Here is a 24,809-nt window from a genome sequence, read left to right as displayed (position 1 = left end):
GAACCAGGCGCAGGTGGAATGCAGTCGTTTCAGCTTTAATAAACAAAATATTAAGCGCGACCAAACAACAAAAGAAAAGTCTGACTTAGGCAGCAAAATGAATGTAAGCCACAGATATACGGAACTTACATTTAACAGCAACACACAACGACGTCAAACACAACAACAGCAACAATGATCCACCATGTGGGGAGCAGAGGGCAAACATTTAAACACATACTAATGAGCAAACAGGGACCTGGTGTGAAAGATGATTAAAGACATGTGACACAAAACAAGTCCGGGATGCTTTCGTGTGATGATTGGAACTGAAGGTGCACGTAACGGTGGCGCTACTGCCCACCTCACCGTGACAATACCCCCCCCAAAGTCCCGGCCACCGGACGGGCCAACACGAACCCAGGCCCAAAGGAGGGGGGCTGGGGCAGTGCAGAACAGCCGAGACTAACCAGGGCGGTGGAGCTGTCGGGACAGGCCGGGGAGGCGGAGCCGGCGGAGGGTCAGGAGCCGGGAGAGCCGGCGGAGGATCAGGAGCCGGGAAAGCTGGCGGAGCGGTCGGGCCAGTAGAGGGTGCCGTGGCAGCCGGGACAGGAGAGGGCACCGGGGCGGCCGGGACAGGATTCACTCAAAATAGGCTCAACCCTTTGTACTCTGTTAAAGATTTGTTTTTGCGACTGCCTTTCTTACCGATAATGACAGAGCTATAGTAGAAAGAGTGTAAAGCCAGTGCGCTATCCAGTAGGAATGTAGGTTATGTACCAAAAACTGTATGCACAAACGACTGAGCCTATTTTGAGTCAGTTTGGAGCATGTTGGAGGGCTGAGGGACATCATCGCCTATAATTAAATGTCTAATATTAAAAACACTGCAGCACAAACAAAATTTAAACGACACAAACAGAGCACAAACAAACTGGACTATTTAGATTGAATTTGGAGCATGTTGGGGGGTTGAGTGACCTCACATTAACCAATACAATTTTATTTCATATCTAAAAAATGACAACAGCACAAACGAAGCACAAATGATTGAGCCTAATTTGCCGTTGTTTGGGGCCAACTTCACGGTAGGACCTTATTTTCTATGGATTATTATGTAGTTGCATAACCAAGAAGATGTTCCTGTAATATTGCTTTTGAATATTATTAGATATTTTTTTCGAACACATCTATGTAACTTTACTCACTTTTAAAAGTCAGGTTTGCATACCTAATAGCACTGTGTTCAGCCATGTCCAAGTTTCTCCCTCAATCAGTACTACTACACCTAGACTACTACCACTGCATACTGTAGGCCTACGGGGGAGTTATGGCCATGTATTTTATCTTAGTATTTCTCCAGCCCTTTGTCCTTTTCGTTAAAAGTAATTCTCATCTTAGTCATTTGTTTTAATGCTGTAGCCCAAAGGTTTTCAATGTGTGGACGCGTGCCTCCACAAGGGGTAGACCAAAATGAATTGGAAAGCAGTCATATGCTATATTATCATTTATAACAACTCAGTGTTAAGATCAAGTCTCACATTTATATAATAATTCATATTTTATAAATTACTAGAAATTTTCCTTAGATTGTATCACAGCAAGAGTTGCGTTCCAGACTATTTTTTACTTAACCAGGTAGGCTGATTGAGAATAGATTTTCATTTGCAACGGCGACCTGGCCAAGACAAAGTGCAAACGTGCAGGACAACATACACATAGACTACACAAAGTACAAAAATACAAAATGAAGTAGAGTCTGTAAGAGGTGACATAACACTTCCTCCAACATGATTCACAGAAGAGGTGGTATTCTTTGGATCATAAGCAGTTGCTCACCTTCTCATTACTCCTCCCTTCCCATCTTTCTTTTAAATCACTGAGGGTTTATTGATCTGGCCAAGAAGGGTTTTTTATTGACCTGGGAAATAATTATTCTGTCATCCACCACAGATATCTTTTGTAGTCTGTAAGATTGTGCTCAATTCTGTTTAGAAAATTCAATGAATGCATGCACATTTTCAATAAAGCATTCCAAAATGCACCATTGATCAAATATTAACAAATTGCGTTCTGAATATTGCGCTCAAATTAGTTTGTAAATGATAATACATTCAAGGAATCATTGCACTCCAATTCAATTTTCAGTTGAGAAATTACATTGCGTAAACAAAACAAGTAATTTAAAAACATGCAAAATGGTAAAAAACACAAAATCAACTGCCAAGGGCCAGTAGGCATTATGCAGAGGTATATTAGGGTAACCAGTTCTACAAACATATAACCCAAAGTCAGCCAGACATGTACAGAGCCATCCAGGTCTAACTAGATCTGGTTTATAAGAGTGAAAAGGAATCTCTGGGGTTTGTGATAACTGCTTATATCCATGGCTAAGTCTTGTGTCAAGGCACTGCACGTGGCATCACGCTACAGTTCTTAGCCATGGTACAATGAGCATGTATGAAACCTGCTTGTGCCTTATTCCTTACGTATACCGATTTACCATAATGCCACTTTAATCAGAGAAAGACCAAAGAGAATTTACGTTATGGTTTGGGGTGGCATTCATGCGTCAGTGCCGGGCCAATCTGCCATCATGGAGTCAATCATGGATTGACATGGAACGTTTACATTATGCAGCAGACACTTTTATTATTGTAACGTTATTGAAGGTATTCTGCAACAGTGCAGATAAGAATAAAAACTGTATGATCTAAAGAAATTCATGTTAGTGTATGATCTGTTCATATCTGTATACATCTGAGCAAAAAACTACTTTTCTGGGTGTTTACATACCTATAAACAAATGCACCTTTAGCAGCATATATTCTGAATAACCATAAGAAAAGGTATATCTTTAATAAACAGCAATGCAGGTTAGATATTAACAAGTGTATTTTGATCGATAGTAATACCACAATTTGTGGTGTATAATTTTTTATTTGATATTTTTAATTTCTATTTTATGTTATGTTTGTTAATATGTTTTATAATTGTCTTACTACTTGCGCAGTAGGACGTTAGCCTGATACAACCATGTGGCTAAACAAGTGAACCACACACTGACTGATTACAGCTGTACATTTAGATTTTGGATTAAGCTGTAAATATGCTGTGATCACTGTACATTTCATTGTATTCTGTAACATTTACTCTTTAGTATTTACATGAATAGAGAGTGTTTGTTTTGGCTTAGTGATATTTTGACCTAGGCTTGTGTTGTAATTTTATATTACTAGCTATTCAGACAGTTAACCAAGCAAAAATATGAATACCTGTTAATATGAGTAGAATTCCTTATGTTGTAATATCATGTTGTTATAAACTATTTGTGTGACAATTATTTACACTGACTACACTAGTATTTTACAAATATGTTGAAATCTTTATTTTCCTACACTCACGGCGGCGACGTTCAGACATTGCACATAGTTAATCACTCACGGCGACGTAGCACATTGTTGAACACTCACGGCGACGTTCAGACGTTGCACATGTGAATTCACTCACGGCGGCGGCGTAAGAAATTTTGACAACGTCTGTAACGCCGTCGCCGCCGTGAGTGATTTACATGTGCAACGTCTGAACGTCGCCGTGAGTGATTAACAATGTGCAACGTCTGAACGTCGCCGCCGTGAGTGTAGCAAAATAAAGATTTAACATTTCTATCATGGGGATATAACAACATATTTGTAAAATAATTACAAATAATAAAATAATTGTTTACTCTCTTTCCACTATAGCTATGTCACTATCAGTAAGAAAGCAGTGGTAAGAAAGCTGTTGTAATAACAAACCTTTATCGGCACAAAAGGAGCACAAATGGTTGAGCCTATTTTGAGTTAATTTTACCTATAAAATATCATTATATATCTAGCAGCACAAACAAAACATTTTACGGCACAAACCAGCACGAACGATTAAGCCTATTTCGCCATAGATTTGCGCTGGATGGGGGACCATCTTTACACAGATAAAAACCTTTAATCGCTTCTACTCCAGTTGTGCTGCTGTCATTTTAAGTATTAATCCTAAAAATTTTTTTATAGTTAATTCTAAAAATATTTTATAGTTAATTTATAGTCACTCCGCCCCCCAAATCCTCCAAATTCACCCATAAATGATTTTGTTTGTGCCGTTATAGTTTTTGTGCTGCTTTCATATTTTAAATATTAAATAATATGTTATAGATCAAATTCACTCAAAATAGGCTCAATCGTTTGTGCTTCTTTTGGGTCGGTAAATTCCTTCCTTTTCAACTTTTTTTGGAAAGTGTTGAAGTCTAACACTTCCCCGAGTTGGTTTGTTGGAAAGGAGAATAAAACACCAGGAGTCAGGGCAAATACCGTATCATACGTCCATTTATTACAGAAGCTTCTGGAGACACGTGTCGCCGCACAATGTCTAAGGATCAACAGTCAAAACATCATTTTTATACTTCTACTATGCCCAAAAAGATAGAGGCGTTAACTTACAAAGCAAGTGTGTCCTTGGCCCAATCCCAGTTCTATTCCTTATAGGATAACTGCAAGTACCCCTTGGCCCCCCTTGTGGTGTCTGTCGACTATGTGTGTGTCTCTAACCTGTGTCCTGTTTCTCACAAAACAGACATACTAAATCTTTCTCTCCCCGGCAACCGCTTGAACAGGGTTTCCTATTCTCCTACTTGCTCCTTCAGTTTCAGCTCATATTACAAAAAATTTATATTCTGCTTCATTGGTTACAACAGCTTATAACAGTTCACTAACTAATACAATCAATACATCTACAAAAGGAAAGAAAAATGAAATGTCTAATATATAAAACGCTGCTTCAGTACAATGAAAAATGTAAATGCACAAATGGAGAACAATTGAGCCTATTTCGATGGAGTTTTTAGCATGTTGTGGGGGCTGGTGACACCATACCCTATAATTAAATATATAATATTTAAAACACCGAAGCAGCCAAAATGAAAATTGTAACGGCAAAAAGTGCTGCTATACTTTTTTAGATATGAAATAATATTTTATAGGTCAAATTCACTCAATAGGCTCCATATGTGCTCATTTTGTGCCGATAAAGGTTTGTTTTTGCGACTGCTTTCTTATGGTTAGTTACAGAGCTATAGTGGAAAGAGATTAAAGCCAGTGCGCTATCCAGTAGGAATAGGTATGTACCAAAAACTGTAGAAGCACAAACAAACCTTTCAGCGGCACAAACAGAGCATACATGATTGAGCCTATTTTGAGGGAGTTTGGAGCAGGTTGTGGGGCTGGTGACAGCTAAAATTAAATGTCTAATATATACAACGCTGCATCAGCACAAACGAAACTTTTAACGACGACCTAAAGCATAAGAGATTCACTCACGGCGACGTTAAGCCAAAGATATTCGCTCACGGCAACGTTAAATGGGAGCAAGTTGACGGTAGGTCGCTTATCTACATCTCCGTGGCAGAATCCACCCCCCATTATCACTCACGGTGGCATAAGAAATGTTGACAACGTCTATAACGCCGTCGCTACACAACCGCTAGCAAGTCTTCACGTGTACACGTTGTCACTACTCCGCCTAAAAGACATCTTAAAACCCATGTAAAATTGCACAGAGAAACAGACGTTAGGTAGGCGTTCACTAGCTTGGTTATCCATATCAGTAGCTAGCATCTCCGTGTATATGGCAGACTCCTATGTCTGTAACGATCCATGGAGGGAGACAGAGGCAAGCGCAGAGGTAAAGTGTTGTTTAATGAAAACTAAAGGGAACAAACAAAACCAGAGTGCCATGCACTTACAAAAGCGAGCAGGTAGGGAACATTAAACGCAACAACACACAATGACTGACAAGGACAGGGAGAAAATAGCTGAACTAAATACACAGACTTACAAGGAGAACAGAAACAGGTGGGGGATAAACACAGGTGAAAGGAATAGATGATTAACTGAAACCAGAACAGGAAAGACCATACAAGGACAAGACAAGCCAAGGACAAACAGAAATCACAAAGCGGAACAGTCCTGTCCGACTGGGACCATTACATAATTAAATGTCCAATATATAAAATAGCAGCACAAACTAACATTTTAACAGCACAAACTGGCATTTTATAGATATTCTTTAATATCTATAAAATGATAGCAGCACAAACGAAAATGTTACGGCACAAACCAGCACAAACGATTGATCCTATTTTGCAGAGGTTTAGCATTGGGTGGGGGACCAAATTCACGCAGGATTCTTACCTTGATAAATAAACCCTCCGGGATTTAAAAGAAAGATGGGAAGGGAGGAGTAATGAGGTGAGCAACTGCTTATGATCCAAAGCATACCACCTCTTCTGTTAATCATGGTGGAGGAAGTGCTATGGCACCTCTTCTGTGAAGCGTGGTGGAGGAAGTGTTGTGGCACAGGCATGTATGGCTGCCAATGATCTGACCATTGAAAAAAGCCCCATCAATCACCTGACCTGCATGGACTTTTTTTGCTGGAGACAAACCTGAAGGCAAACGGCAACAAGAACAAACAGGAACTGTAGGAAGTTGTTTCCACATATGGGGAGGGGGATTATCGAGTGATATACTGTCAAACATGGCTCGACTGGTGCCCCCAGGCCTTCATGGCCATGCAAACTCTCCCCTTACAATGAAAAGTGTCTAGGCTCCAAGAGATATTTGGGACAGAAAGTGATATATCAGGAACCCCCTCTCCTCCAACTGATAGTTATTCTAGTAGAATGGTGGTAGGAAGAACCAATATTCTATTTTTTATTAGATGCACCTGTATGCAATGCATAAAAAGGAAATGTAAATTACACCTGCCCAATAATGGCTGATTGTGGTCCACAGGGATGTCTGGGCTGTGGTGGATGGGCCATAAGTTGGAGTTATGGCCCAATATCTGGGTTTAATGTCTTTATATTCTTCCAATATACAACAAACTTTCAAAAGTTCAAATTTACGGTGCTCTATATAGAAAACAAAATGTTATTCTTAAAGGAATTACAGAATTTGAATGTTGATGTAGCCCAACCTTCAATTTGTGTAGATAACAAGTGCAGTATGCAATGAACAACCAAAAGTTGTAATCTACTAAAGCCAAAGAAATTCACTCACAGCGACATAAAGCATAGGAGATTCACTCACGGCGACATAAAGCCAGAGATTTACTCACGGCGACATAAAGCCAGAGATTCACTCACGGCGACATAAAGCCAGAGATTCACTCACGGCGACATAAAGCCAAAGGGAATCACTGATGGCGACGTTAAGCCAAAGAGACATTAACTGAGAGCAAGTTGACGGTAGGTCACTTACCTAGATCTCTATGGCAAACTCCACCCCTCATAGTGATTGAAGACGCCGTAAATGACGACGCTTATTCAGCACTTGGACGTCTGTTTGATTAGAATTAACCAAGAGATTAATAGAAAAAAGTAGTGATCGACCGATGTATCTGCTTACCGATATCTTTCCCGATATTTAAGCATTTTTCCATATTTGGGAATCGGTTTTGTAATATCGGTTTCGCCGATTAACGGCGCCATCTTGTGGCCGTTTCGAGATTTCCGCCATTGCAGCCCGGGCGTCTGAGGTGATCAGTCAACAACAACTCAGTGCACAGGTAAAGTATATGTTCTACTTGGTTTGCTTTAATTAATCAACTTTATTTAACATAATAAGACATGCACAAATGAGATCTGAGACAAATTCCTGATATAGTTAATTTATGCAGCTTGTTTCTAAACAATTGAGACAAACTAATTTAGTCATGTAGTGTAATTCGTCATGTCCTGCCCCAATAAAGACATAACTTTACATGAATTAAATAAAACAGACATGAATGAGTGCATGTTGAAAATAAAAGCGCTGAATTTAATTCTCTATCTGTTGTATTTGCTCACCATTAGTCTAGAAGAAAAAGTTTGTTCACATTGCATAGCATTGATCAGGAGGCTTAAGCACGGCCACTGAATTAAACTTTTGACAAGATTATCTTGTTTAAACACCCTAGATTATATTATCATTTACTACATAATTATTTCACTAATACACATATAAATATAGCCTACCGCTTTGTGGAAATTAATTATATATTATCTCCATGCGCGATCGCGGTTGATCAAGTTATAGTCAAACAGCACTTTGTCAGTTGGCATTTCATGATATAACGTTAGATTGAATGTGGATCATAAAATGCCAACTGACAAGTGCTGTTTAACTTTATATATAGTCTCGGAAAAAAAAGTTCGTTCATATTGCTCAGCACTTGAATGGGTTGATGATTAGGAAGCCTCAAGCACGGCCACTGCATGACATTTTTGACAAGATTATCTCGTAAACCCCCTAAATTATATAATCATTTGATTTACTACATAACCATTATTTAGTTAATACAAATCTAAATAAATGCAGCTCTGTGGAAATTATTTATTATCTCAACACGCGATCGCGGTTGAGTAGGTTGAGAAAATGCAATCATGTATGCTGTTTTGTTTGTTACTTTCCTGACAATGTTATATATTCCAGCTAATATTATTCAATGAATTAAATTAAAATTACCCAGTGAATTATTCCTCACTCTTAAACCTATTAAATGACATATAAACCTTCTAAAACTGTTTAAAAAAAAATACATTTCTGCAAAGGTGATATAACTCCCCTGTCATTTATTTTCTCCATTTTAAAACATTAGACTTTTAACATTTATTTTGCTATTGTTAACATTGTTGCTGATAATGCTTATACATCATATGTATAATTTAGATATAAATTATATTGTGTAATATTTTTTATTGTAACTTGAAGATTTAATTTAACATGAAAAACTGCTAACTTTCAGCACTTTTTTTAAGATGACTGAAAGGAGGAAAAATCTAAGTGAGGTATGGACTTACTTCACTCAGCCAATGGCAGGAGTAGCAGTTTGCAAAGAATGCCAAATGAACGTAAGCATGGGGTCAAAATCTACAACAACAAAAAATACCTCCAACATGTGGAACCACTTAAAGATACATCACTCAACTATCTTTGAAGAGGCAAAGAAAAAAAGAGATGCTGAAGAGGCAAAGACATCCAGCCAGATTCAAGCATCTCTTCCTATGATGTTTGAAAAGCAGACAAAGTGGAAGACTACTGATGTCCGCTCAAAAACACTGGACAGGATGATTACAGAAATGATAGCTACAGACAATCAGCCTTTCACCATGGTTCAAAATAAAGGCTTCCAGAGAGTCATGGCAACTGCAGAACCAAGATATACTCTGAAGAGTGAGAAGTTCTATCGCACAGAGATGTTCCCCAGTATTCACAACAGTATCGTTGAGAAGGTTAAAGCACTGCTTAAGCCTGATAACGCAGGTTATAACTTGGCGTTTACTACAGACTGCTGGTCCGGTACAACTGAATCCCTAATGAGCTTGACATGCCATTTCATTGATGATCAGTGGATTCGCAGACAAGTAATTCTAAACACAAAAGCAATGATGGGATCACACACTGGAGAGTACATTAGCGAGATGTTTTTGGGCATGCTGGAAGAATGGGACATTGACAAAGAGTGGTTCTTGTTCTCAGGGACAGTGGTGCTAACATTGTTAAAGGTATGAGAATTGCTGAACTGCCTGACATGAGCTGCAGTGCCCACATATTACAGCTAGTTGTCAATGACGGCCTCAACTCACAAAGAGCTGTCCAAAATATCATGTCAGTGCTGAAAAGCTGTGCTACACATTTTAATCATTCAGTACTAGCTAAACAGCGTTTAGCAGTGATCCAGCAGGATCTTGGGCTACCTGCACATGCCATCATTCAGGCTGTCCCGACCCGATGGAATTCCACCCTGCACATGCTGGTCAGGATGCAAGAGCAGAGAAGAGCTCTGAACATATATGCCAGTGAGCATAGTGGGTTCACTAGCCTGAGTGCTGATCAGTGGAGTATTGTCAGCAATCTTATTGAGACCCTTTCTCCAGTGGAAGAGGTCACTCTTGCGATGAGCCACTATGAGAGTTCAGCATCATGCATCATTCCATCTGTCAAAGTTCTGAAGATGTTGCTTAGCAGTCAAGGTCCCTCCTCTCATGGGATTAAAACAATGAGACAGGAGATGCTGGAGAGTCTCACCCGACGGTTTGCAAAAGTGGAGGAGGTGAAATGTGCAGTCCTTGCCTGTCTTATGGATCCAAGGTACAAGGCACATGCCTTTTCATCGGACACCACACTGTTGAATGCAAAAGTTTGGCTTGAGGAGGAGACAGAAACCTTAGAGCAAGACAACAACGCACAAGGTGAAGGAACACAGTCAGATGATTCCAGCACAGTTTCAAAAAGGCCCCGTACAGAAGAAACCGATTGATGAGATGTATGATACTCTGCTTGGTGCTACTAGTTCTGAAGTTGGTGGGTCTAGCCTTGAAAGAGAGCTTCAGCAGTACCTTTCAGAATCAGTGATTGATAGGAGGATGGGCAAGCCACTTGAATGGTGGAAACAAAATGAGAAAAGGTTCCCCATTCTTGCTCGTCTGTCAAGAAAGTTCCTTTGCCCCCCACCGTCTTCGGTGCCCAGTGAACGAGTCTTCAGTGAAGTGGGAGCCATTTATGAAAACAAACAAAGCAGGCTTACAGGGCAGAATGCTGAAAGACTCTGTTTTCTACACTACAACCTAGTTCTGCTTAACTGGGAGTATTAAGTTACACTTCATTTTTGTGCTTTATTTTTTTTTTTTTTTTACCTGTTTTTTTTATTTTTTTACCTCAACAAAGCTTTTATTTTAAAACAAAGACACTTAGTAGCAGTGCACTTTTATTTTTTTGGACTCAGACCCCTCTATTTATTTGTGACCACAAAATGGTTTGTTCAGCTCATTTGTGTTGTAATAATTGTCAAAAACAGAAGTATAACAGTAAATAAATATCGGTTCTGCATATCGGTTATCGGGTACATAAACATGCAAATAATCGGTATCGGTTATAAAAAAATCTATATCGGTCGATCACTAGAAAAAAGTGAGTTCCCTAAGTGCATTGTATATGTGTATTTTTATAATAATAAGCTTGAGCATATTAAGAGAAACTTTCTATTTCAAAAAATAATCTTAGTCCAAGAGTCTTTAATTCAGAAAATTGAAAAAGCATGTGACTTAAGGCCAAATCGTTTCAAATGATAATTACATGTTTCAAGTGTTATTTAGTTAAATATTTCATATTATCATTAATGTGCTAAAATTATATTTCCAATGTAATAACAAAAGTGTACTATTCCAATTTAAATGGTACTTGAATACAATGTTTATACATATTTAGTGTACTAAAGGACATAGTTCCTTAATAGTAAATGTAAGTATACTTTAGTCCAGGGGCACACTGATAGTGTGACTTTGTATCAGGTACCCAAAATCAGCATGTGAGATATTTAACCACTAAAGGTACTGGTAAATACTGCAATCCAAGTTTGACTGGATTGAGCCCATTAATCCAGCATGTTAAAATATCCCTCGGTGCAGCCTGTACTGCATACAATGCTTTTTAGAAATACATGATCTGCTCACTAACTTATTTGCAATACCCATAATGGTGTCATTATCTTGGTCTTCTGAAGACATTACCTTGTATTTTTATTTTCCCTATTACTTCATTGCTCTCTTTTTCTGTAGAGTATCCACAGGGGTCACAGTGATGTAAAAAGGAGTTCCTGGTGTTAGTCACATCATCCTATTTAACATCTTCTCCATTCTCAGGAAATATATACCCACCAAGGCTGGAGTTAATCTCATTTTAATACAGTACCTTAGTTAAATCATCAGTGTACCTCAGAAATAGAAAATCTTCTTGAAATATTTTTTTGTTTTTTTAATTACAGTTCCTGAACTACATTTACTGTTATGACCCCATCATTATGCTTTATTAAACAGAAAATTGGTCAGTTATTTTTTGCTCAAAGAGTAATAGGACAGGTTATAAGTCATGCCTCAGCAGTACATGTGCACTGGAAGAAGTGGCCTAGACTGCAGGAGCATCTTTGGCCACACAGCAACACCCTGGAGGTAGCCAAAGGAGATCCAGTGGATTAACAACCCATAAACTTCTTAGCCTAGTAAAAAGCAGTGAACAAAGTCAAGTACTCTGGTGAAATATGGGGAAGTACTTTTACCACCTTTGGTTAAAAGGCTACAGTAACCTGTGTTCTATATATACAAGCATCTTACATGTTATTGAATTGCATATCACTTGACTTTTACATTTGCGGTCTGAGACAAGTTCGGTATTGGTTGTATGTTTGACACATTTCTTGTGTGTTATCAATCCAACAGGTAAATTTACTGAGACACTTCTTCATTAAGACTATAAGCTGTTGGCTATTACTGACCTAAAGTATCCTATAAATGTTTGCATGTTGTCTTTGTATGACCATTTTGATGATTGCTGAAACAGTAGATTTGAACTTTGGTATATATAGAAAGGTTCAATGGTGAACAAGTGTCATTTTCTTGCTACTAAATTACTTTTTCAAAAGTTTTTTTCCCTCAGATTTAGAGAGAACATGTACCCTCTTGCCATGAAGATCCTCTTTTCCCATGATATCTGAAGATGTGCAGCAGACAGAATTAAGTCTCAGGATAAAGATCCCAAAAGGTTGTTCCTACATATCAACACCTGAGGACTGCTTCTACTGTGTTCAATATTCAGGAGTAATGCACAGAGAGAGCTGGCCCCTATATTATATATATATATATATATATATATATATATATATATATATATATATATATAAAATTTATTTCAGGAATAATTTATTCTGGAACTGTTTACTTGACAACATTAAGAATTGTATTAACATCTCTAAACAGTATAACAACAAGACACTTCCATGACTATTTACATCATAGACCCCCATGCCTGGTCATTGATTCTAATGATTTCATAAAGTTCCAGTGCCTATAGTTGTGAAGACAGTGTTGATTCTGTGTGGCCAACGCATCCTGCTAAAAACCAGAAGTAGTTGTGTGTGTCAATAAATATACCGTCATGAGATTTAAGTGAGCAGTCTCTTGTTTGGAAAGGATTGGGGAATGGAAGAGCTTCCCTGGTTAAATGTCACTGAGGAAAAACCTCTGCAAAGTTGTTGTTCACCATCCAAAGAGCCAATGACTCAAACATGTATGTCCAGGAAGTTAGCTTGTGTGTTGATGATCCTCCTGACTTTTAGAGGGTTGTATACGAAAGCGTTTGCCCAGGGTTCTGTCCTTCAACCCCAGAGATGTGAGGAAGCCTAATAGATCCATAATTGGATGCAACACCATCTCTGTAAACACATGTTTATGTAATTGATTAATTAGGTGGCATTTCTATACATTAGGAATATTTGTAACTGTTAATAAGTGTTGTTTGCAATATATTTGACAATGAAATGCATGCGTGCGAGTTCGGAATACTTACTTTAGAACAATGCGTTGGAGATGATGTACTGTACAGTAACAGGTGAGTCCAACTAAACTGGAATGTGAAACATTGCACAAACTGAAGAGAATACAGATAGGGACAACAGTAGGGAAGAGCGGTCACATGACTGTCAGGTAAAAAACATGTTTCACTGAATTCTAAAACAGGCTGCTTTTTGCTGGATGTTTAGTTACCAGGCCATACACACAACCGTGATCCCTAAAACCATATAACATGGCTACTATTGCAACCAAGACATTAAACCAACAGAAAAGCCATTTTGAAGTACCTGGTTTCACAACTAAAGGCATAACCATTATCTAACTAGCTAAAGCCAGCTTTACCTAGTTCATGAATGTAACAGATACTTAATGTTGACACAGAACGTTGTGCACAACACCTAAATCCAACAGTAGGGAAGAGATGTAATAACATTATGTACATAACTGTCAGGAAAAACCTTGTTTTGTATCATTGAATTGTAAAACAGTGATTTTTTATGTTACCAGGCCATGTTACCAACCATGTTCCCTAAAACTGTGTAACATGGATAGTATTGCAACCATGACAGAGAAGCCATTGGAAATAACTAACAGTCACAACTAAAGGCACTAGTTATCTAGCTAGCTAATGCCAGCTTCCCCACGTTCAAGAAGGTGACATACACTACATTTAACACAGAACGCTCTGCACAACACCTAAAACCAGTGTATGCATTTGGACACAGCCTGTTAGCATAAAAATAAGAGCAAACTGGACAATCTAGCTACTTGATTATAAAACGATTAAAGCCACTTTCAGTAACCATCAAGCTAGCGAGCTAACCAGCAGAAATTAGATAAAAGTTGTTGCCGTTCAATGTAGAACTTCAGAGTGAAAACGCCATTTTAGCTTCATTACTAACAACATCTAGCTAGTAATACACAGCACTAAAACAATCCTATTACATGTTGTAAGCCAAAGTCATAAGAAAATGTCCAACATACTTACAGATAGGGCAGTTGGGCCAGCACTTTCACTTGCTGCCGATTTTAGCGGGATATTCGTGTAAATCCTACAATCAGAAATGAATTTAAAAAAAAAAGGTTTAACAATGTAATTGCAAATGCAATAGACATGTCTTCAAAAACCGGAATAAATGTAGATTCACATTCGATATTCAGCAATTGATAATTAAACATTTCTTTTAGCGGAGGCCAAAAGGCGCTATTAGCTGCCTGGTGTGTCCATGGTTTAGGGACCGTCATAAAAGTGCAATTCCGATGATTGCATTTTTTCAAACACTGAATACCTTTCCCTGCAAATGAGCAACAGGTGTAGCTACAGACAGTTTTATTTTATGAAACAAACATAATTTTTTATAAGTTTGTTAAAGCTGTTAATTGTTTCAAAATATGATGTCTCAATAGTTCTCTTCTTTCAGTTGATTTACACTGCCGATTTTGCAGGGTTTCCTACTTACAAAGCATGTAGAGGTCTGTAATTTTTATCATAGGTACACTTCAACTGTGATAGATGGAATCTAAAACAAAATAAATCACATTGTATAATTTTTAAATATTTAATTTGCATTGTATTGCATGACATAAGTATTTGATCACCTACCAACCAGTAAGAATTCCAGCTCTCACAGACCTGTTACTTTTTCTCGTGTTTGAGCTCGTTACCAGAATAAAAGACACCTGTCCACACACTCAATCAAACAGACTCCAACCTCTCCACAATGGGCAAGAACAGAGAGCTGTGTAAGGACATCAGGGATAAAATTGTTGACCTGCACAAGGCTGGGATGCAGGACAACAGGCAAGCAGCTTGGTGAGAAGGCAACAACTGTTGGCGCAATAATTAGAAAATGGAAGAAGTTCAAGATGATGGCTTGTCTCCTTCGGTCTGGGGCTCCATGCTAGATCTGACCTCGTGTGGCATGTGATGGTAATTCCATTTATCGACACTCTTAAAGGAGTAAGAAACAGAGACAAAGTTCTCTTGGCACATTCTAACAGTTTAAAAAGTTCCATAACAGGCATCAATGATCATGAGGAAAGTCAATGACCTGAAGAGAGCTTGGACCATAGTGTCAAAGAAAACCATTAGTAACACATTACGCCGTCATGGATCAAAATCCTGCAGTGCAGTGCCAGCGCATGTCCAGGCCCGTCTGAAGTTGCCAATGATCATCTGGATGATCCAGAGGAGGAATGGGAGAAGGTCATGTGGTCTGATAAGACAAAAATAGAGCTTCCTTGGTCTAAACTCCACTCGCCGTCTTTGTAGAAAGAAGAAGGATGAGTACAACCCCAAGAACACCATGCCAACCGTGAAGCATGGAGGTGGAAACATCATTCTTTGGGGATGCTTTTCTGCAAAGGGGATATGATGACTGCACCGTATTGAGGGGAGGATGGATGGGGCCATGTATTGCGAGATCTTGGCCAACAACCTCCTTCCCTCAGTAAGAGCATTGAAGATTGGTTGTGGCTGGGTCTTCCAGCATGACAATGACCCGAAACACACAGTCAGGGCAACTAAGGAGTGGCTCTGTAAGAAGCATCTCAAGGTCCTGGAGTGGCCTAGCCAGTCTCCAGACCTGAACCCAATAGCATATAGATAGCAAATATTGTAATGTCATGCCAAATATTGGGTCATTTTGGATTTAATGAGAGCTACACATTCCAAAAAAGTTGGGACAGGTAACAATAAGAGGCAGGTAAAGTTAAATGTACAGATAAGGAACAGCTGGAGGACCAATTTGCAACTTAGTATGTCAACTGGCAACATGATTGGGTATAAAAAGAGCCTCTCAGAGTGGCAGTGTCTCTCAGATGTCAAGATGGGCAGAGGATCACCAATTCCCCCAATGCTGCAGCGAAAAATAGTGGAGCAATATCAGAAAGGAGTTTCTCAGAGAAATATTGCAAAGAGTTTGAAGTTATCATCATCTACAGTGCATAATATCATCCAAAGATTCAGAGAATCTGGAACAATCTCTGTGCGTAAGGGTCAAGGCCGGAAAACCATACTGGATGCCTGTGATCTTCGGGCCCTCGGACGGCACTGCATCACATACAGGAATGACACTGTAATGGAAATCACAACATGGGCTCAGGAATACTTCCAGAAAACATTGTCGGTGAACACAATCCACCGTGCCATTCGCCTTTGCCGGCTAAAACTCTATAGGTCAAAAAAGAAGCCATATCTAAACAGGATTCAGAAGTGCAGGCATTTTCTCTGGGCCATGGATAATTTAAAATGGACTGTGGCAAAGTGGAAAAGTGTTCTGTGGTCAGACGAATCAAAATTTGAAGTTCATTTAGAAAACTGGGACGCCATGTCATCCGGACTAAAGAGGACAAGGACAACCCAAGTTGTTATCAGCGCTCAGTTCAGAAGCCTGCATCTCTGATGGTATGGGGTTGCATAAGTGTGTGTGGCATGGGCAGCCTACACATCTGGCAAGGCACCATCAATGCTGACAGTTATATCCAAGTTCTAGAACAACATATGTTCCCATCCAGACGTCGTCTCTTTCAGGGAAGACCTTGCATTTTCCAACATGACAATGCCAGGCCACATACTGCATCAATTACAATGTCATGTGGCTGCATAGAAGAAGGATCCGGGTACTGAAATGGCCAGCCTGCAGTCCAGATATTTCACCCATAGAAAACATTTGGCGCATCATAAAGAGGAAGGTGCGACAAAGAAGACCTAAGACAGTTGAACAACTAGAAGCCTGTATTAGATAAGAATGGGACAACATTCCTATTCATAAACTTGAGCAACTTGTCTCCTCAGTCCCCAGACGTTTGCAGTCTGTAATAAAAAGAAGAGGGGATGCCACACAGTGGTAAACATGGCCTTGTCCCAACTTTTTTGAGATGTGTTGATGCCATGAAATTTAAAATCAACTTATTTTTCCCTTGAAGTGATACATTTTCTCAGTTTAAACATTTGATATGTCATCTATGTTGTATTCTGAATAAAATATTGAAATTTGAAACTTCTATATCATTGCATTCTGTTCATTCATCTTCTTCCGCTCATCTTCTTCTACTATCGGCCGTATTCTCCTCTCCAGTTCCCTGGCATAGACATTCCCGGGGAGGCTGAGAAATGTGATCCCCCTGTAGTTGGAACACACCCTCCGGTCCCCCTTCTTAAAAAGAGGGACCACCACCCCGGTCTGCCATCCCAGAGGCACTGTCCCCGACTGCCACTGCTTCCTCAATGGAAGACGTGACGGCTGGATTGAGGAGGTCCTTGAAGTACTCCTTCCACCGCCCGACGGCATCCCCAGTTGAGGTCAACAGCTGCCCACCTCCACTGTAAACAGCGTTGGTAGGGCACTGTTTTCCTCTCCTGAGGCGCCGGATGGTTTGCCAGAAATCTCTTCGAGGCCAGCCGATAGTCCTTCTCCATTGCCCCACCAAACTCCTCCCAGGCCCGAGTTTTTGCATCCACAACCACCCGGGCTGCAGTCCGCTTGGCCTGCTGGTACCCGTCAGCTGCCTCAGGAGTCCCACAAGCCAACCAGGCCTGATAGGACTCCTTCTTCAGCTTGATGGCATCCCTTACTTCCGGTGTCCACCACCGGGTTCGGGGATTGCCGCCTCGACAGGCATCGGAGACCTTACGACCACAGCTCTGAGCGGCCGCTTCAGACTCCCTCGGGATCCAGTCGAAGCTCTGCCAGAGGTGGGAGTTAAAGATCTCTCTGACAGGAGACTCTGCCAGACATTCCCAGCAGACCCTTACTCGGCAGACCCAAGCGTACTGTCTGTCCAGCTTCCTCCCCCGCCATCGGATCCAACTCTCCACCAGGTGGTGATCAGTTGTCAGCTCCGCCCCTCTCTTCACCCGAGTGTCCAAGACATACGGCCGCACGTCAGATGAAACAACAACAAATTCGATCATCGACCTACGGCCTAGGGTGTCCTGGTGCCACGTGCACTGATGGACACCCTTATGCTTAAACATGGTGTTCGTTATGGACAAACTGTGACTAGCACAGAAGTCCAATAACTGAACACCACTCAGGTTCAGATCAGGGGGGCCGTTCCTCCCAATCACGGCCCTCCAGGTGTCACTGTCATTGCCCACTTGGGCGTTGAAGTCCCCCAGTAGAACGATGGAGTCCCCAGTCGGAGCACTTTCCAGCACCCCTCCCAGAGACTCCAAGAAGGTCGGGTACTCTGCACTGCTGTTCGGCCCGTAGGCACAAACAACAGTGAGAGACCTATCCCAGACCCGTAGGCGCAGGGAAACGACCCTCTCGTTCACCGGGGTAAACTCCAACACATGGCGGCAGAGCTGGGGGGCTATAAGCAAACCCACACCAGCCCACCGCCTCTCACCATGGGCAACTCCAGAGTGGTAAAGAGTCCATCCTCACTCAAAGAGTGTGGTTCCAGAGCCCAAGACGTGCGTAGAGGTGATCCCGACTATCTCTAGTCGGAACCTCTCAACCTCACTCACAATCTCAGGCTCCTTCCCCGCCAGTGAGGTGACGTTCCACGTCCCTAGAACTAGTTTCCTTGTCCAGGGATCGGGTTGTCGAGGCCCCCCCCTTCCACTGCCGCCCGATCCTCTACGCACCGACCCCTTATGGTCCCTCCTGCAGGTGGTGAGCCCACGGGAAGGCGGCCCCACGTCGCTCCTTCGGGCTGAGCCCGGCCGGACCCCATGGGGAAAGGCCCGGCCACCAGGCGCTCGCATACGAGCCCCAACCCCGGGTGGGTCCCCGGCTGCGCCATGCCAGGCGACGTCACGGTCCTCAAAATGGTTTCCATCATTAAAGGGTTTTTGAACCGCTCTTAGTCTGACCTGTCACCCAGGACCTGTTTGCCTTGGGAGACCCTAACCAGGGGCATTTAGCCCCAGACAACATAGCTCCTAGGGTCACTCGGGTACTCAAACCCCTCCACCACGTTAAGGTGGCAGTTCATGGAGGAGTGCATTCTATTTTTATTCACAATGTACAATGTCCCAACTTTTTTGGAATCGGGTTTGTACCATCATATCTGGTGTGTTCCTTCACTGCTCCTCTCAGAGGTAGAGCTAATCTTTTCATGATATTCATTCATTCATTCATCTTCTTCCGCTTCATCCGGGGCCGGGTCGCGGGGGCAGCAGTCTAAGCAGAGATGCCCAGACTTCCCTCTCCCCAGACACTTCCTCCAGCTCTTCCGGGGGGACACCGAGGCGTTCCCAGGCCAGCTGGGAGACATAGTCCCTCCAGCGTGTCCTAGGTCTTCCCCGGGGTCTCCTCCCGGTGGGACGGGACCGGAACACCTTCCCAGGAAGGCGTTCCAGAGGCATCCGAAAAAGCTGACCCCTCTCGATGTGGAGGAGCAGCGGCTCTACTCCGAGCTCCTCCCGGGTGACCGAGCTTCTCACCCTATCTCTAAGGGATCGCCCAGCCACCCTGCGGAGAAAGCTCATTTTGGCCGCCTGTTTCCGGGATCTTGTCCTTTCGGTCATGACCCAAAGCTCATGACCATAGGTGAGAGTAGGAACGTAGATTGACCGGTAAATCGAGAGCTTCGCCATGAGGCTCAGCTCTTTCTTCACCACGACAGACCGATACATCGACCGCATTACTGCAGAAGCTGCACCGATCCTTCTGTCAATCTCCCGTTCCATCCTTCCCTCACTCGTGAACAAGACCCCTAGATACTTAAACTCCTCCACTTGAGGCAAGAACTCTCCACCAACCTGAAGTAGGCAAGCCACCCTCTTCCGACTGAGGACCATGGCCTCGGATTTGGAGGTACTGATTCTCATCCCCACCGCTTCACACTCGGCTGCAAACCGTCCCAGTGCATGCTGAAGGTCCTGGTTTGAAGGGGCCAACACGACAACATCATCCGCAAAAAGCAAAGACGAAATCATGTGGTCCCCAAACCTGACACCCTCCGGCCCCTGGCTGCGCCTAGAAATTCTGTCCATAAAAATTATGAACAGAACCGGTGACAAAGGGCAGCCCTGCCGGAGTCCAACATGCACTGGGAATAAGTCTGACTTACTGCCGGCAATGCGGACCAAGCTCCTGCTTTGGTCGTATAGGGACCTGACAGCCCTTAGCAAAGGGCCCAGGACCCCATATTCCCAAAGCACCCTCCACAGGACGCCTCGAGGGACACAGTCGAATGCCTTCTCCAAATCCACGAAACACATGTGGACTGGTTTTCATGATATTATATTTTTATTTTCTTATTATAGCTTGTTCACTTATTTCACCTGAAGAAGGTATTTTCAATAGATTCCTATCTACATGACATGTATCTCTAAAAGCACTTGTACTGTTAATAACTGAACTTCCTTTTCCACACTTGCATGTTAACCAACGTGTTGCGTCTCATCTTCTTTTAACAACACTCTAAGCGTTTTTGAACTGAGGAGGCCAATTGCTGTTGTTTGAAAGTGAAATGATTTCCCATCCCCCAACTGTTCGGGGTCTCCTTCTTGTATTTTTCGTTACCAAGCCAGGCCAGTTTAGCATCCGGACCCTTACTATGGAGCTATGCTGTTGTTATACATGCAGAATGTGGTTTGGCACTGTCTTGCTGAAATTAGCAAGGTCTTCCCTGAAAAAAGCCTTGTCTGGATGGCAGCATATGTTGCTCCAAATCCTGTATATATTGTTCAGCGTTAATCATGCCTTCACAGAAGTGCAAGTCACTCATGATTTGCATGTGCACTAATGCACCCCCATACTATCATGGCTGCTGGCTTTTGAACCGTGTGCTGATAACAAGCTAGATGGTCACTCTCTGCGTCCATGATTCCCAAAAATAATTTCAAAATGTTATTTGTCAGACCACTGGACAGTTTTCCACCTCAGTCCACCTTATATGAGCTTGGGCTGTCAGGGGAATTTCTTGAATTGATGTATTCCTACTGATTAAAGGACTAAGTTCCCATGTTTGGATGAGAAAATAAATGTGTTAGAGAGGGGTCTGGTGTTTGCTTTGGGGGCATCCTTGACCAGCACCAGCGGATTAGAGGGCTACTCATAAATCAGTAAATTGTCCAGACATTGTGACTCCTCAAGAGTTGAAAAGGTTACCCATGTGAGGGAGGACAGCCTGTCCCTTGTGTCAAGCCCAGGACATGTGATGGAACAAGGGGAATGTGTTTTATTGACATGCATCTTACCACACCCCATTTTCCCCTTTAAGTATTTTCCTGTATTAATTTAGAGATTATTCACAGTTACTTTGTAACCTCTGTACTCTCTCCTTGCAAGAAAAAAAACTGTTTATTGTGCATTTTTCCTCTGTCTTACCTACCATTTTCGTAAATCATTTGGACTTTAGAAATTGTCATCACAGGGCCCAGAGAATGTGGCGGCGTTTCTGGATCTTGTTAATATTTGGTTTCTTCTTTGCATGGTAAAGTTTTAACTTGCATTTGTGGATGCAGTGACAAACTGCTCACAGACAATGGTTTTCGGAAGTGTTCCTGAACCCATGCAGTGATTTACACTACAGAATCGTGTCTGTTTTTAATGCAGTGCTGCCTGAGGGCCGGATATCACAGCCATTGTTATGGAAATTATTGATCTAATGTCCATTCGAGAAATGTCTGCTTTTCTATTACCTGGTATGTAACTCTGGTCTTTGTGACACACAGGTCTGCATAATATCAGCGCATCATTAGTTACTCTGACTATTTGTTAACCTGCCTAAACCAACAATGGTATCCTTTGTTCTTCAGGAATGTGGCTGACTGTCTTTTACGATGTTCCCCTTCCTTCTACTTGGGTAAATATTTATGGCAGGAAGGATAAGGTGGGGGGACAGCCTTCCCTTTGGGTAAAACCTGTGTGACATAAGACTGCTGGACAGCATCTTACCACACCCATTTTAACTGTAATAAATATGGACTGTTCATGTATTTTCATCAGAGATTCCCCAGTGGATTATTCTGTAAGCTTTTGATGCGTCTTTCTATTTGCAAATATAAAATAAACTGTTAATTGTGCCAAGAGAAAATTGTCTCTGTGCTTATTCCTTCAAGAGTTCCTATCGATGGAATTGCTATCACACCATCCAATATTGTTTTTCGGCCTTGTCCCTAGCATTTCTCCAGATTATCTGCACCTTTTAATGATATTGTGTATCGTAGATGATTAGATCCCCAAACTCTTTGCAATTTTATGTTGAGAAACATTATTCTTAAATTGTTATACTATTTACCCCCGCAGTCTTTCACAGAGTGGTGAACCCCTCCCCATCTTTGCATCTGAAAGACTCATCCTCTCTGGGATGCTCTTTTTATACCAAATCATGTTACTGACCTGTTGCCAATTAACCAAATTAGTTATGAGAGCTGTCTCAGCTTGCTGGCGTGAAATTAAAAGTGGGCTTGTATTTTTCAAGGGACAATATAATTTCTCAATTTCAACATTTTATATATTGTCTTTGTACAATTTTCTATTGAATGTAGGGTTTAAATGATTTTAACATCATTGCATTCTGTTTATATGTACATTTTACACAGAGTTACAACTTTGGAAACTGGGTTGTAATATTACATGTTGGATTATGATCAATGAGCATTAAAATCATCTGGAAAATTTACATTCAATGATGAGGATTTCCACCATAAGTCTTTACACTCACAGCAAATAAAGTAACATTTGGCATGCTGCAAGTGGTTTGAACCTAATATATTTGTGTTTGTGAAACACAAATATTTGTGTTTGTGATGCTAAGTAGTTTACCTAAAAATACCTATTTTTGGGAATACTCAAATAGCTGAATACAAATAGTGTTTGTATTTATTTTTAACTGGCAAGCACTTTTTTATGATAGTTTACTATCCAATGACCTATCCTATCCAGATGATCATTAATTTTAAAACCACTTGTACTTCAGTTACTGACCTTCCTGGTCCAGAGTACATTAGTATTTACATATTTTATACTTCATACTGTTTTTTAATACTGTTTTAATATCCCAATATCAATAATATGAGTACACCATATTTGTTCATGTATTTTCTATAGCATGTAAAGAGCATGCTTAATTGGATTTAGACTGGGTGATTGACATGTGCATCTTGTGATATATGGTGGAGGAGGGGTGTTATGTTTCAGGCATGTATGGCTATACTGGACCTGGCTCATTTGTCTTTATTGATGATGTAGGTCAAGAACTTTCCAGATCTTGGCACTGAAAAACCCTTGGGTAGCTATGGCAGTGTGTTGGGGTCATTGTTCTAGCTGCATTACAAAGTGCAATCCAATGAGTTTAAAGGCATTTTTTTTGTCTGATCTGAAAAGTACATTTCTGAATTAATTACACTGCTAATGTCAGTAGTTAACATCATCAATAAAGACAAAGGAGCAAGTTCCAGTATAGCAATACATGCCTGAATCATTAAACCCCCTTCTCCATATTTCAAAAAATCCAGTGGTATGCCAGTTCTTTTACTTTTTAGGTGGTTTTTGATGCTAACTTGTATTTTTGCATCTTGCAGTCCAGTCCCTGTAGTTTGACTAGTGATGTTTTCTGCAGTTGGTTGTGTGTGACAAATCAAACATTCATATAAAATTTGTGAAATTTGTGATGGAAATTCCAATGTATCGACACTCGGAGTAAGGGACACAGAGACAAAATTATCTTTGTACATTATAACCGTTTTATTAACTATTATGCACAGAGACTATTATGAGAGACACGTCAACCGCTTACACACACATAATCGTCTGAGGTGTCTCTAACTCCATACATGAACAATCCGTATTTATTACATAGAAAAAGGGGTGTGGTAAGGTGCTGCCATCGGTCTTGTCACAAGAGTTTACCCAAAGGGCGGGCTGTCCCCCCACCTTATCCTTCTCAACTCCTGAGGAGACACAATGTCTGGATAGTCAACAGAGACACTAAAGGGTTATACAGATTTACGAGTACCCCTCTAATCCACACGTGCCGGTCAAGGATGTCTCCTATTCAAACACCAGACCCCTCTCGGTATCTTTAACTAGTAACTCATTCATACATGTATAGGACGACAAAGAATACATCCTTCTTCTAGGCAGAAATACCTAATAATCCTCTGATATTATACAGACATGTGTGTCCCAATCAAAGTACAGATATACATATCAGCCAATAGAAAGACAGACATTTCTCAAATGCACCTTAGTTCAAAATTTCCATAACAAATTACACAAAACTATATTTTCATGTGATTAATGAGCTAGTAAAAGAAAATAATTCAGATGAACCTGTAAAAAGAAAGGTTAAGGAACCCACCACATTTGTCTGTAGATATATAGCTCATTGGATAGTGAGATTTTAAGAAATAGCAGTATAGAAGGGTAGATTATTGTAAAATCTTGGAAATTCCAAATGGCAAATTTAACTGATGATATCTGGACAAGGAAATGACATATTTCTA

General features: G+C 41.0%; 1 pseudogene; it reads left to right on the top strand.

Annotated features, from left to right (window-relative positions):
* Window positions 1-8,766: 8,766 nt before the first annotated feature.
* On the top strand, window positions 8,767-10,400 carry LOC114829514 (annotated as a pseudogene).
* Window positions 10,401-24,809: the final 14,409 nt, after the last annotated feature.

The sequence above is a fragment of the Esox lucius genome, chromosome 19 (assembly GCF_011004845.1).
Source record: "Esox lucius isolate fEsoLuc1 chromosome 19, fEsoLuc1.pri, whole genome shotgun sequence".
NCBI lineage: Eukaryota > Metazoa > Chordata > Actinopteri > Esociformes > Esocidae > Esox > Esox lucius.
Note: the sequence above shows the minus strand (reverse complement) of the source record. Positions and strands in the feature narration are given on the sequence as shown.